This window comes from Schistocerca nitens, chromosome 1 (genome assembly GCF_023898315.1).
Source record: "Schistocerca nitens isolate TAMUIC-IGC-003100 chromosome 1, iqSchNite1.1, whole genome shotgun sequence".
Lineage (NCBI taxonomy): Eukaryota > Metazoa > Arthropoda > Insecta > Orthoptera > Acrididae > Schistocerca > Schistocerca nitens.
The window spans coordinates 552484709-552496743 of record NC_064614.1 but is presented as its reverse complement, the minus strand read 5'-3'; the positions used below and the strand labels follow the sequence as shown (position 1 = coordinate 552496743).

General features: G+C 46.7%; 1 non-coding gene across 1 annotated transcript; it reads right to left on the bottom strand.

Moving 5' to 3' along the window:
• Positions 1-7691: 7691 nt before the first annotated feature.
• Positions 7692-7766, bottom strand: Trnat-ugu (transfer RNA threonine (anticodon UGU)). The gene has a single exon. It is a non-coding gene; the product is annotated as a tRNA-Thr (tRNA).
• Between the last annotated feature and the right edge of the window lie 4269 nt (positions 7767-12035).

The window sequence follows — 12035 nt, the reverse complement described above, 5'->3', positions numbered from 1 at the left end:
CTTATAAAAGTTCACCATAAATGTGTAACATATGTAGACGAAATTCTGCGTTCATCGTCTGAGGGTGACTGGATAATCACTTGAACTTGTCTTATGTTACGAATTAAGGAATTTGAACCAACAGATGGTTCTTCGCCATTTGCGGTGCGGCGTGTCGTTTTCTTCCCCCCTCCCCCCTACACCCCCCCCCCCTCCCCACACACACACACACCGTCCCTATTTATTGCGCCTGCCTGCAATAGATTTGCTTGTTGCAGGCGTTTGCCGGACTCACCCAGAAGTCACAGCATGCCTCTATGCTGCCGCAATACACTTCCATTGCCAAGGTTGCGTATGTGGTAGGTCTCGACCGGTTCGAGGACAGGTGGTAGTGTGGAGTTCCTGCTCACTGCCTCATCGAGTGAAGGCATGCGACGCTGTGGATGGTGATATATTCGTATAATAGTACGGTAATGCTCGGTGACCCTCCTTGCTGTTCAGGTGGAATAGGCTACGCACCCATCCACCTAGCGCGCGCGCACACACACACACACACACACACACACACACACACACACACAAACACAAACACACACCTGTATGATGACTTAACACTCAATAGATACATGTAACACAAAATTCCCACAAACAGTATGGAAAAAGGGCACTGTGTGCGGAGAAAAACTGACATTCCGCTTTGTCGGCTGAACCTGTCAGTCGGTTTATCATTTTCTTGACTAACTTACAACGTACCAAGGTGTAAGGACACTGACGTCGATACTAGTATCAGAATATTTTATGATCTGAAACCGGTAATTGTGAATTGTACACATTATGTGATTAAAAAGGTCCTTGTCCGGAACTATGCGGCTGCTGCGGTCGCAGGTTCGAATCCTCCCTCGGGCATGGATGTGTGTGATGTCCTTAGGTTAGTTAGGTTTAAGTAGTTCTAAGTCTAGGGGACTGATGACCTCAGATGTTAAGTCCCATAGTGCTTAGAGCCATTTTTTTAAAAAGATCCTTTATAAACGAGACTCGCCCCTCTCTGCTGATGCGTCAACGGAGGCCACAACAGAGATCGCGCTGAGCGGAGTGGCCACACAGTTTCAGGCGTCATGTCAGAGACTGCGCGACCCTCCCGCCGGAGGCTCGAGTCCTCCCTGGGGCATGGGTATGTGTGTGTGTGTGTGTGTGTGTGTGTGGGTTGTTCTCGGCATAAGTTAGTTAAAGTAGTGTGTGGAAGTCTAGGGACTTATGACCTAAGCAGTCTGGTCCCTTAGGAATCCACACACATTTGAACATCTGAACAGACATTGCCCTGCTAGCAGTCCGCGGTGCTCCACACGTCGCACTTTCCGTACGGACAGCCAAGACAAGCGCATTAGCTGACTCAAACGGCGTGATGTGGCTGTACGATCCTGCACGGCCGTTCAAAAATGGTTCAAATGGCTCTGAGCACTATGGGACTTTTCTGAGGTCATCAGTCCCCTAGAACTTAGAACTACTTAAACCTAACTAATCTAAGGACATCACACACAGCCATGCCCGAGGCAGGAGTCGAACCTGCGACCACAGCAGTCGCGCGGTTCCAGACTGTAGCGCCTAGAACCGCTCGACCACCCCGGGCGGCACGGCCGTTCAAACTATATCTCTGTCCTGTTGGTTGCTACTCGCGTGGAGCCACTGAGAACCCTGCACGGCTCTGCGTGCGGCTGTCCTCAACCCATCGATTCCAAATTCGCACGACAGTCGTGGGATCCCGACCAATGTCAGTAGCAGTCTCCATAGCTTACGATTCTGCTGCTGTCGAATTCCGACACATGCTGATAGATGTACCTCCCTCTTCCCAGAGGAAGAACACAATCTTCTCAGAAACAAATAATATTTAAATGCGATTTCTGAATGAGAAATTCGTTTCGTGCCCTTCCAGTAAATGCAGAAAGTACGCGACTGGCCATTAAAATTGCTACACCAAGAAGAAATGCAAATGATAAACGGCTATTTATTGAACAAATATATTATACTAGAACTGACATGTCATTACATTTTCACGCAATTTGGGTGCAGAGATCCTGAGAAATCACTACCCAGAACAACCACCTCTGGCCTTAATAACGGCCTTGATACGCCTGGCAATGAGTCAAACAGAGCTTGGATGGCGTGTACAGGTACAGCTGCCCATGCAGCTTCAACACGATACCACAGTTCATCTACAGTAGTGACTGGCGTATTGTGACGAGCCAGTTACTCGGCCACCACTGACTAGACGTTTTCAGTTGGTGAGAGATCTGGAGAATGTGCTGGCCAGGGCAGCAGCCAAACATTTTCTGTATCCCGAAAGGCCCGTACAGGACTTGCAACATGCGATCGTGTATTATCCTGCTGAAATGTGGGGTTTCCCAGTGATAGAATGAAGGTTAGAGCCACGGGTCGTAACACATCTGAAATGTAAAATCCACTGTTCAAAGTGCCGTCAATGTGAACAAGAGGTAGCCGAGACGTGTAACCAATGGCACGCCATACCATCACGCCGGGTGATACGCCAGTATGGCGATGGCGAATACACGCTTCCAATGTGCGTTCACCGCGATGTCGCCAAACACGGATGCGACCATCATGATGCTGTAAACAGGACCTGGATTCATCCGAAAAAATGACGTTTTGTAATTCGTGCACCCAGGTTCGTCATTGAGTACACCATCGCAGGCGCTCCTGTCTGTGATGCAGCGTCGAGGGTAACCGCAGCCATGGTCTCCGAGCTGATAGTCCATGCTGCTGCAAATGTCGTCGAACTGTTCGTACAGATGGTTGTTGTCTTGCAGACGCACCATCTGTTGCCTCAGGGATCGAGACGTGGCTGCACGATCCGTTACAGTCATGCGGATAAGATGCCTGTCTTCTCGACTGCTAGCGATACGAGGCCGTTGGGATCCAGCACGGCGTTCAGTATTACCGTCCTGAACCCACCGATTCCATATTCTGCTAACAGTCATTGGATCTCGACCATGCGAGCAGCAATGTCGCGATACGATAAACCGCAATAGCGATAGGCTACAATCCGACCTTTATCAAAGTCGGAAACGTGATGGTACGCATTTCTCCTCCTTACACGAGGCATCACAACAACGTTTCACCAAGCAACACCGGTCAACTGCTGTCTGTTGTTGAGAAATAGGTTGGAAACTTTCCTCATGTCAGCACGTTGTAGGTGTCGGCACCGGCGCCAACCTTTTGTGAATGCTCTGAAAAGCTAATAATTTGCATATCACAGCATCTTCTTCCTGTCGGTTAAATTTCGCGTCTGTAGCACGTCATCTTCGTGGTGTAGCAATTCTAATGGCCAGTAATGTATATGACATTATTCCTATTTTTTTGCGGTTAGGCTGAAATCTTCATCATTTGCATAGCCTAGGATGTCATACACTGCATGCCAGTTTGATGTTTGTTGCACGCTGGCTTCGTGGTGTTGCAGTCTTAATGGCCAATGTTGCACAAGAGGCGATTAAATAGTTTTCGCTCGAAGGCCCTACAGTGCAAATCAGGCAAAATCAGCCTGAGCTTTGAGGCAATCATCCCACAAACGCTCCAAGGTTTTTTTGGTAAAATGTCGTGTCCTGCTGCGAGATGAAGTCCCTAACTACCTGCTGCAGATCCTCGTCCGGTAGGAATCATGGACAATGCAAGGATGTTTTTTTTAACGGGTTAAAGGCGAGATAATCGCAAAGGGAGAGATCGAGACTATAGGGCGGGTGCTGGCGTGTCGCCCTCTTTGAGTTGGCGTAACGGATGAGACTGCCCTTCCATATCGACCGGTGTCTCGTGTCGAATGGCGAACAGCACGGAACTTGGCGCACCGTTCCACAATGGTGGTTTCTGACAGACTTGCTGCACCTTAGACATTCTTCATCCTCCAGCAAATGTCTAGCAGTGTTTGTCGTTCCCCAAGCAAAACACAACTAACAAAAGAAAAAAAAAAAGTGTGTGAAATCTTATGGGACTTAACTGCTAAGGTCATCAGTCCCTAAGCTTACACACTACTTAGCCTAAATTATCCTAAGGACAAACACACACACACACACACCCATGCCCGAGGGAGGAGTCGATCCTCCGCCGGGACCAGCCGCACATTCCATGACTGCAGCGCCTAAGACCGCTCGGCTAATCCCGCGCAACAACTAACAGCATGTTGGTTCTGTACTGACGTATTTGGTAATAACGTCGCCACATTTCACGTTTCCGCGTTTACCCTACGCACGTCGGAAAGACACGAATGGCACACTATTCCCTCGCCTGCATGTCGGTGCTTAAATAGCCGAAACGGAGTCGCGCTACAGTGCATATACTCACAAGGGAACCTCCCCATCGCACCCCCCTCAGATTTAGTTATAAGTTAGCACAGTGGATAGGCCTTGATAAACTGAACACAGATCAATTGAGAAAACAGGAAGAAGTTGTGTGGAACTGTGAAAAAATAAGCAAAATATACAAACTGAGTAGTCCATGGGCCACATAAGCAACATCATGGAATATGTAAGCTCAGGAGCGCCGTGGTCCCGTGGTAGCGTGAGCAGCTGCAGAACGAGAGGTCCTTGGTTCAAGTCTTCTCTGGAGTGAAAATTTTACTTTCTTTATTTTTGCATAGTTATTATCTGTCCGTTCGTTCATTGACGTCTCTGTTCACTGTAATAAGTTTAGTGTCTGTGTTTTGCGACCGCATCGCAAAACCGTGCGATTAGCAGACGAAAGGACGTGCCTCTCCAATGGGAACCGAAAACATTTGATCGCAAGGTCATAGGTCAACCGATTCCTCCACAGGAAAACACATCTGATATATTCTATACGACACTGGTGACGGCATGTGCGTCACATGACATGAATATGTTGTCGACCCACCTAACTTGTACACTTGGTGAAAGGGTAAAAAGATTCTTCTACCTTGCCCGATTTAGGTTTTCTTGTGGATGTGATAATCACTCCCGAAAAAGTGATGAAAACATAAGAGTTTGTCACATAAACTGAAAATAAAAAAGTAAACTTTTCACTCGATGGAAGATTTGAACCCAGGACCTTTCGTTCCGCAGCTGCTCACGTTATCACGAGACCACGGCGCTCCTGCGTTTCCATTCTCCTTAAAGTTGCTTATCTTCCCATGAACTACTCAGTTTGTATATTTTGCTTATTTTTTCATAGTCCCACACAACTTCTTCCTGTTTTCTCAGTTGATGTGTGTTCAGATTTTCAAGGCCTATCCACTGTGCCAACTTATAACTAAATCTGAGGGGTGTGCGATGGGGAGGTTCCCTTGTCAGCAGCAACGCTCTCAAACGGAAACTTTCTGATCGCGCCTTACAGTTCCTTGCGGTGTTTCCCTTTTTTTGTGACAAGCGCTGCAGTGCGGCGCCCGGAGCGCGGCCCGCGCCGGGCTCACCGCAGGCGGAAGCCGACAGCGGCGGCGGCGGCCCGGGTTCGCGAATTGCGCGGCGCCTCGCGGCGGCAGAGCCGGACAGCGCGGCGGCGCAAAAAGCGCGTGCGTGGCCCAGTTGGGCGGCCCGTTACGCCGATATAGGTCGCCGGGCTGCGCCGATCCGCGCGCAATCAGCCGCCGTCGCGCCCGGAAGTCTCCGCCGCTTATGCCGCGCTCACACTCTCAAACCAGACCTGCTCATTACGTAAATCGACGTGCGGTTTCCCGCTAACGTTTCCGAATGGTCCGCCTCAGCAGAGCCTTTTACAGTGGCCGCGCGAATGAGCAAACGACCTCTAGTATTGACCATCCACCGCCCCAGCAGGTACTCTCCAGCGACGTACCTTCCGGCTAGTATCTTACACATTTGCGCGCCAGGCCAGCGGTCAAACGCCTGTACGGTATGCAACACTTTTTACGGCCCTGTGTCGCGGGTGACGGTACTGGGCAACGGCTCGCTGGGCAAACATTGTAGGACAAATTAAGTTCATGCAAATTAAGGGGGGGTAGGACGTCAAACGGGCCGACTTGCAGCAGGAGAGGCACCACAGGACATTTTATTTTCTACTGGCTATACTTTTACAAATAAATTCATAAAACTTTGTCAGCACGACCACGAAAGATTCGGGATTCACACTCATAGCAGTGGAAGTTCAAAAATATAACAAAGTAAACTTTTTTTACATGTGAAATTTCATCATTTTTTCGCTTACTATTGGCTGCATTTGTTGCTATAGGTACATTTCTCTTCATAAGTAAGAGAGATTCTTTGATGAATTTTGCACAGCATACAAAGCATACTTACAGGTGAATGAAACTCCAGAATTTTTCAAATCTATTAAAAACTGTGGTAAAAATTGAGATAATTAACTACAAAAGTTTAAAACGTAACAGATCATTCATTTTTTCATAAATTAAATAGATTCTAGAGTCAGACACCTGTAAGTATGGTTTGTATGCTGTGCAAAATTCATCGAACAGTCTCTCTTACTTATGAAGAAAAGTGTACCTATAGCAACAAATGCAGCCAATAGTAAGTGAAAAAATGATGAAATTTCACATGTAAAAAAAATTATTTTATTATGTTTTTGAACTTCCGCTGTCACGAGTGTGAATCCTGAATCCTTCCTGGTCATGCTGACAAAGTTTTATGAATTTACTTGTAAAAGTATAGACAGTGGAAATTAAAATGTCCTGTTGTGCCTCTCCTGCTCCAAGTCGGGCCGTTTCACGTCCTACCCCTCTTAAAATCACTCCTTTCCATAAACATTTGTATACTAAACTTCCTGGCAGATTAAAACAGTGTGTCGGGGCTCGAACCCAGCAACTTCGCCTCCCGCGGTCAAGTGTTCTAGCAACTGGGCTACCCGAGACGACGGCCACACAGCTTTACTTCCGCCAGGACGGGCCGTGAGTCGGCTCGGACATTTCAGTCAGTAGAGCCAGCGAAAGGCAAAGTTGTCGGGTTCGAGCCTCGGTTTGGCACACGGTTTTAATCTGACAGGAAGTTTCATGTCAGCACACACTACGTTTGCTGAATGAAAATTTCACTCTGCGTCTACATTCTAATTTCCTACCTAACACATGAAAAGTCACGAATATGGCAGAGACACTACGGTGTTGTGAATGTCCCTGTCTTCACGTGACGCGCTCCGAAGGTTCAAAGATCGTGAGAACATTGACAAGTTGATATTTATATGAAAACCAAAAAAACTTAATTACGAGCAGAATTAAAAGGTCTGACACCAACCAATACAAGAAGAATTATTTTCGACATTCAATTCTACTATCTGTTAGCTTTTAACACTTATGATGTGCTCTGACGAATTCAAGTGTAGTTACTCATCCAATGAAGGGGATGAGCTATCAGGACATTAACAAAGCCTATGCGCCCACAGAGATTTACAATGCCTCACTCAGTGATCAGCAATTGAAACACACGAGATCGCTACGTAAGCAAAGATTTTTATGGGTCGTCTACCGTACATCTTACTCATAATAGTGGGTACCATAAACGTTTTCACTTGATGAGTACTGCTGATGTTAATTATCAAGCAAAAACACATTCGAATCATCATTGCTCAAGTTCATTTAGATTCTAACTATATATGACGGTAGTATCTGTTCCCGAAAGAACAGTTACTGTGGATGACCATGCAGCTTTGCTAGAAATGAAATGATAATTAAATGGACACCCTAGCTGCAAACAGGCGTTGATGTACTTCATTGGGGACGTGTTGAAAATGTGTGCCCCGACCGGGACTCGAACCCGGGATCTCCTGCTTACATGGCAGACGCTCTATCCATCTGAGCCACCGCGGGCACAGAGGATAATGCGTCTGCAGGGACTTATCCCTTGCACGCTCTCCGTGAGATCCACATTCCCAACATGTCCACACCACTTTTCAACATGTCCCCAATGAAGTACATCAACGCCTGTTTGCAGCTAGGGTGTCCATTTAATTATCATTTTATTTAGATTCGTTAAACATGAACTCCAGTAGTTTCTTCGATATTTCGTAAAGAATACGAAGCAGATTCATCATTACGATCCAAAGGCGTACCAAAAATAGCTAATAAAAGGTGAAATTGGGCTAATGAAAGTAAAACAGTTCCTTCTGCATGAATAATCATACCCATAATTTTCTGAGATTCTCAAGCTGCAGTGCTCATATGGGTAGCGACGTCACCAAGCGAAGTTGTGCTTTAGTCCTCAGCAAACTGAAAGAAGCCATCCAGAGTCAAGCGGCATCCGAAAGATCGCTTATATAACTTATTTTTTCAAGAGGTCAGCCTTCCTCATCCTTCTGCTGGTTAAAATCTATGCTGTGGAAGGGAAACAAGTCGAAACCGGTACTTAGAATGATTGATTATTTGAATTACATCCCAGTAAAGTAAGTTACTTTAGAAGCATCGCATTGTACTATATTATTGCAAATCAGTCCTTTAAAACGTTCAGTTTCATAATCCAGTTGAATAATATTTACTAAAATTTCTATTTTACATGTCTTTCCAGCCTTTTCCAACAGCCGTGACACAGGGCTGACACATCTTAGAGATATCTCACAAGAGAAAGACAAAGCGAAACCGGTTTCAGTCAATAGTACAATATATTGCTGTGCTAGTTCACTCCTTACAGAGTCATAGACCCGCGACGCATGCCGGACACATAAAAAATAGCTTAATATATAAACGGAGTAAATCCGCAAAGTAAATTCTGTGTACAATTCCTGGCGAAACGGCGATGCACTACCATTTTTCGAGTGTGTCACGGGAACCTTGCCATTCGGTTTTCATTTAATTGTGTGCCGCGAACGTTTTGGCAGCAACTGCTTATTGGAAGTACAGAATCGATACTTTCACCGAATGTAAGATTCGAAGAGCAGTTCCTTTTAAGGCCGAACTTGAAAACAGTGAATATGTAGAGTGAATCTCATTTGTTTATTGTCAGCCCCAGCAAGTACCAGCTCCAACTCCAGAAGAGTGAAAGTGCTGTTCATGTGTCTGGTTAACCGTGATAAGCTTTTAGCAGCCCTTGAAGATATTTAGTGGATTACAAAGTAAAAATATACAGGCTGCTTTTTAACTAAGAGGTACTGCTGTTGATACATTCGCGGTGAACACAGTTACGAAAAAGGCAATCGTGCTGGTAGTTAAACATTTAACTGATACATTTTGTATTTTGCTTCTGGATTTATTTATTTATTCGAGTCCAAAAAACACTAAAACAGAACATAATCTTAAATCTATAATTCAATATTAGTGGTTGAGAGTGTTTCACGCTTTGTGAGTCCAATGTTCAGCAGTCTGAATGGCACCGTCTTCCGCTCCAAACAAGTCAGGGGCCGGCCGAAGTGGCCGTGCGGTTAAAGGCGCTGCAGTCTGGAACCGCAAGACCGCTACGGTCGCAGGTTCGAATCCTGCCTCGGGCATGGATGTTTGTGATGTCCTTAGGTTAGTTAGGTTTAAGTAGTTCTAAGTTCTAGGGGACTAATGACCTCAGCAGTTGAGTCCCATAGTGCTCAGAGCCATTCCAAACAAGTCAGATATCACAAGTCTCAGATTACTGCAAATCAACAAGTGTTCAGAGTCCTGCATCGCCGCACACTCACAAAGCTATCACTGATATCCCACCTGTTCAAAATTAATTTTGCATCTTGGTACTTCCGATCTCAAACTGTAGAGGATATTCCATGTCCCATATTGGACATAGTAGCTCCTGTTTTGGTATCCATAATCCTCCAGAGACTATGTTCTCGATATCTCGGTTCGGGGGGGGGGGGGGGGCTTGTGGTGCCTGAGTTACAAACAGTGGATGCTTTGGATTTGTTTCTTGCTTCTTCTTTTCAATCTCAGTTATCTTCGCACATCTGGAGCTGAAACTGCCCACGAGTGGATAGGTCTGGAGTTGGTCTTAGGCACCCTCTGTGTCTAGGGCCTGTCTAGGTACCCGTATCAACTTGTGCTTGTGCAGTGTTCTCCCAGATGGGAGCGGCGTGTTCTGGAGCAGAGAAACACAAAGCTAGAGCGGATATGCAGAGGACGCTGGGCGCTCTCTACATTGTGTTTGTCAGTTTGCGTACAGGACTGTTCCTGGTGCATGCCTATTGCCTGGTGCCTGTTGTTTGTAAGTTAAAGAACGAACCAGTTTTAACCCCAGGTGAAATTAGATGAGAGTAAAGCGTTGAAGGCCGGGCCGAGCTGCAGGTCTATTCAGTTTACGGCACATTGGGCGGCTTGCGTGTCGATTATGACGAAATGATGATGAGGAGAACATCCAGTCCCCGAGAGGATAAAATCTCCGATCCGGCCGGAAATCGAATCGGGGACCGCTGCACATCAGTCAGACGCGCTGACCAGTCAGCTTTGGAGTGACACGATGATATAAATCACACCCTTTGAAGGCGATGTTCATCTTTCTTCTTGCTTTCTATTCCGTAGGCGAAGGCCACGCGGGCTAGTTGCCCGGTCTTCGGCGCCTTGTAATGGTTCGCGCGGCTCCCCCCGTCGGAAGTTCGAATCCTCTCTCTGGAATGGACGTGTGTGTTGTTATTTGCGTAAGTTAGTTTAAGTTAGATTAAGTAGTTAGTAAGCTTAGGGACCGACGACCTCAGCAGTTTGGTCCCATGGAACGTAGCACAAATCTCCAAATTTCCGTAGGTGGGATGCATACAGTACAGTTTTATCCGGAAGACTGAAGTGGTTGTCGCCATAACAGAAAGTTCTTCGAGAGTAGATGTTAGCTTGGATTCTATTTCAGTAGACGCCCTTCCTTTTGCAACGGCAGCTGCTTAGATGAAGGATCGGGTTGCAGTCTTGAGTGGATGATCACTGGACGTACTTTTTATAATATTGGAGCCAGCATACTTCCTTTGGGAAGGCCATTGCCCTTCATTCTCTGACGGCTTCTTTTTTAAAGCGACAAAATTTCGTTTGTTTTGTAGCAGACACTGAGGAAAATTGCGTCAGACGGTAGTCCTAGGTTGTGTACAGCTTCTTCGTTAGTTCCTTGTGATTCAGGGTGTCCTAAACAGAGATCGATAAAACCAAATTCTAAAATCAGTTCTGTGTCTTCAGTGTGCTGGGTTAGATTATCTGATTGGTTACTTGAAAGTTATTTGGGGTGGTCAAGACAACTGCCTGTATATACAGGCTTTGCTGCTGACATAAACATCGTGACATTCGTCGGAGACGATTTTGGGATACGACAGAAAATGTAGCTAAGAATGGGCGGACAGGACTGTTGTCGAGCCAACAGTGAGCTGTTGCCAGAACCCTTGGCTGGGGGGCAGCGCGGCGAGATCTGCGCATGCGGCCGAGGTAAGAGTAACGAGGCCGGCGCTCCCAGAGCACAAAAAGCCAGACCGCTGGCCTCCCACGGCGTGTCGGGGCGCACCGCAGCAGCGCCCCGCTCCGTGCGTCACAAGAGGCGCTGCGCCACCTCCTCAGCCTATCATCGTGCCGCTGCTAAGGGCTCCGTCTTAGACAATGGCAGTTTTCCGATGCAACTTCATCTCTTTGTCTGTGCACTTATAGAAGCTGACACCAATCAATCCTCTTTGCACGTGCAAAATGAGAGAGGAAGAGATAATCAGTTCTGCAACAATTAGGTCTTCTGGTAACACCGTATTCCACGAGAGCCACCATTCTACACTACTGGCCATTAAAATTGCAACACCAAGAAGAAATGCAGATGGTTAACGGGTATTCATTGGACACATATATTATACTAGAACTGACATGTGATTACATTTTCACGCAATTTGGGTGTATAGATCCTGAGAGATCTGTACCCAGAACAAAGACCTCTGGCCGTAATAACGGCCTGATACGCCAGGGCATTGAGTCAAACAGAGCTTGGATGGCGTGTACAGGTACAGCTGCCCATGCAGCTTCAACGCGATACCACAGTTCATCAAGAGTAGTGACTGGCGTATTGTCACGAGCCAGTTGCTCGGCCACCATTGACCAGACGTTTTCAGTTGGTGAGAGATCTGGAGAATGTGCTGGCCAGGGCAGCAGTCGAACATTTTCTGTATCCAGAAAGGCCCGTACAGGTCCTGCAACATGCGGTCGTGCATTATCCTGCTGA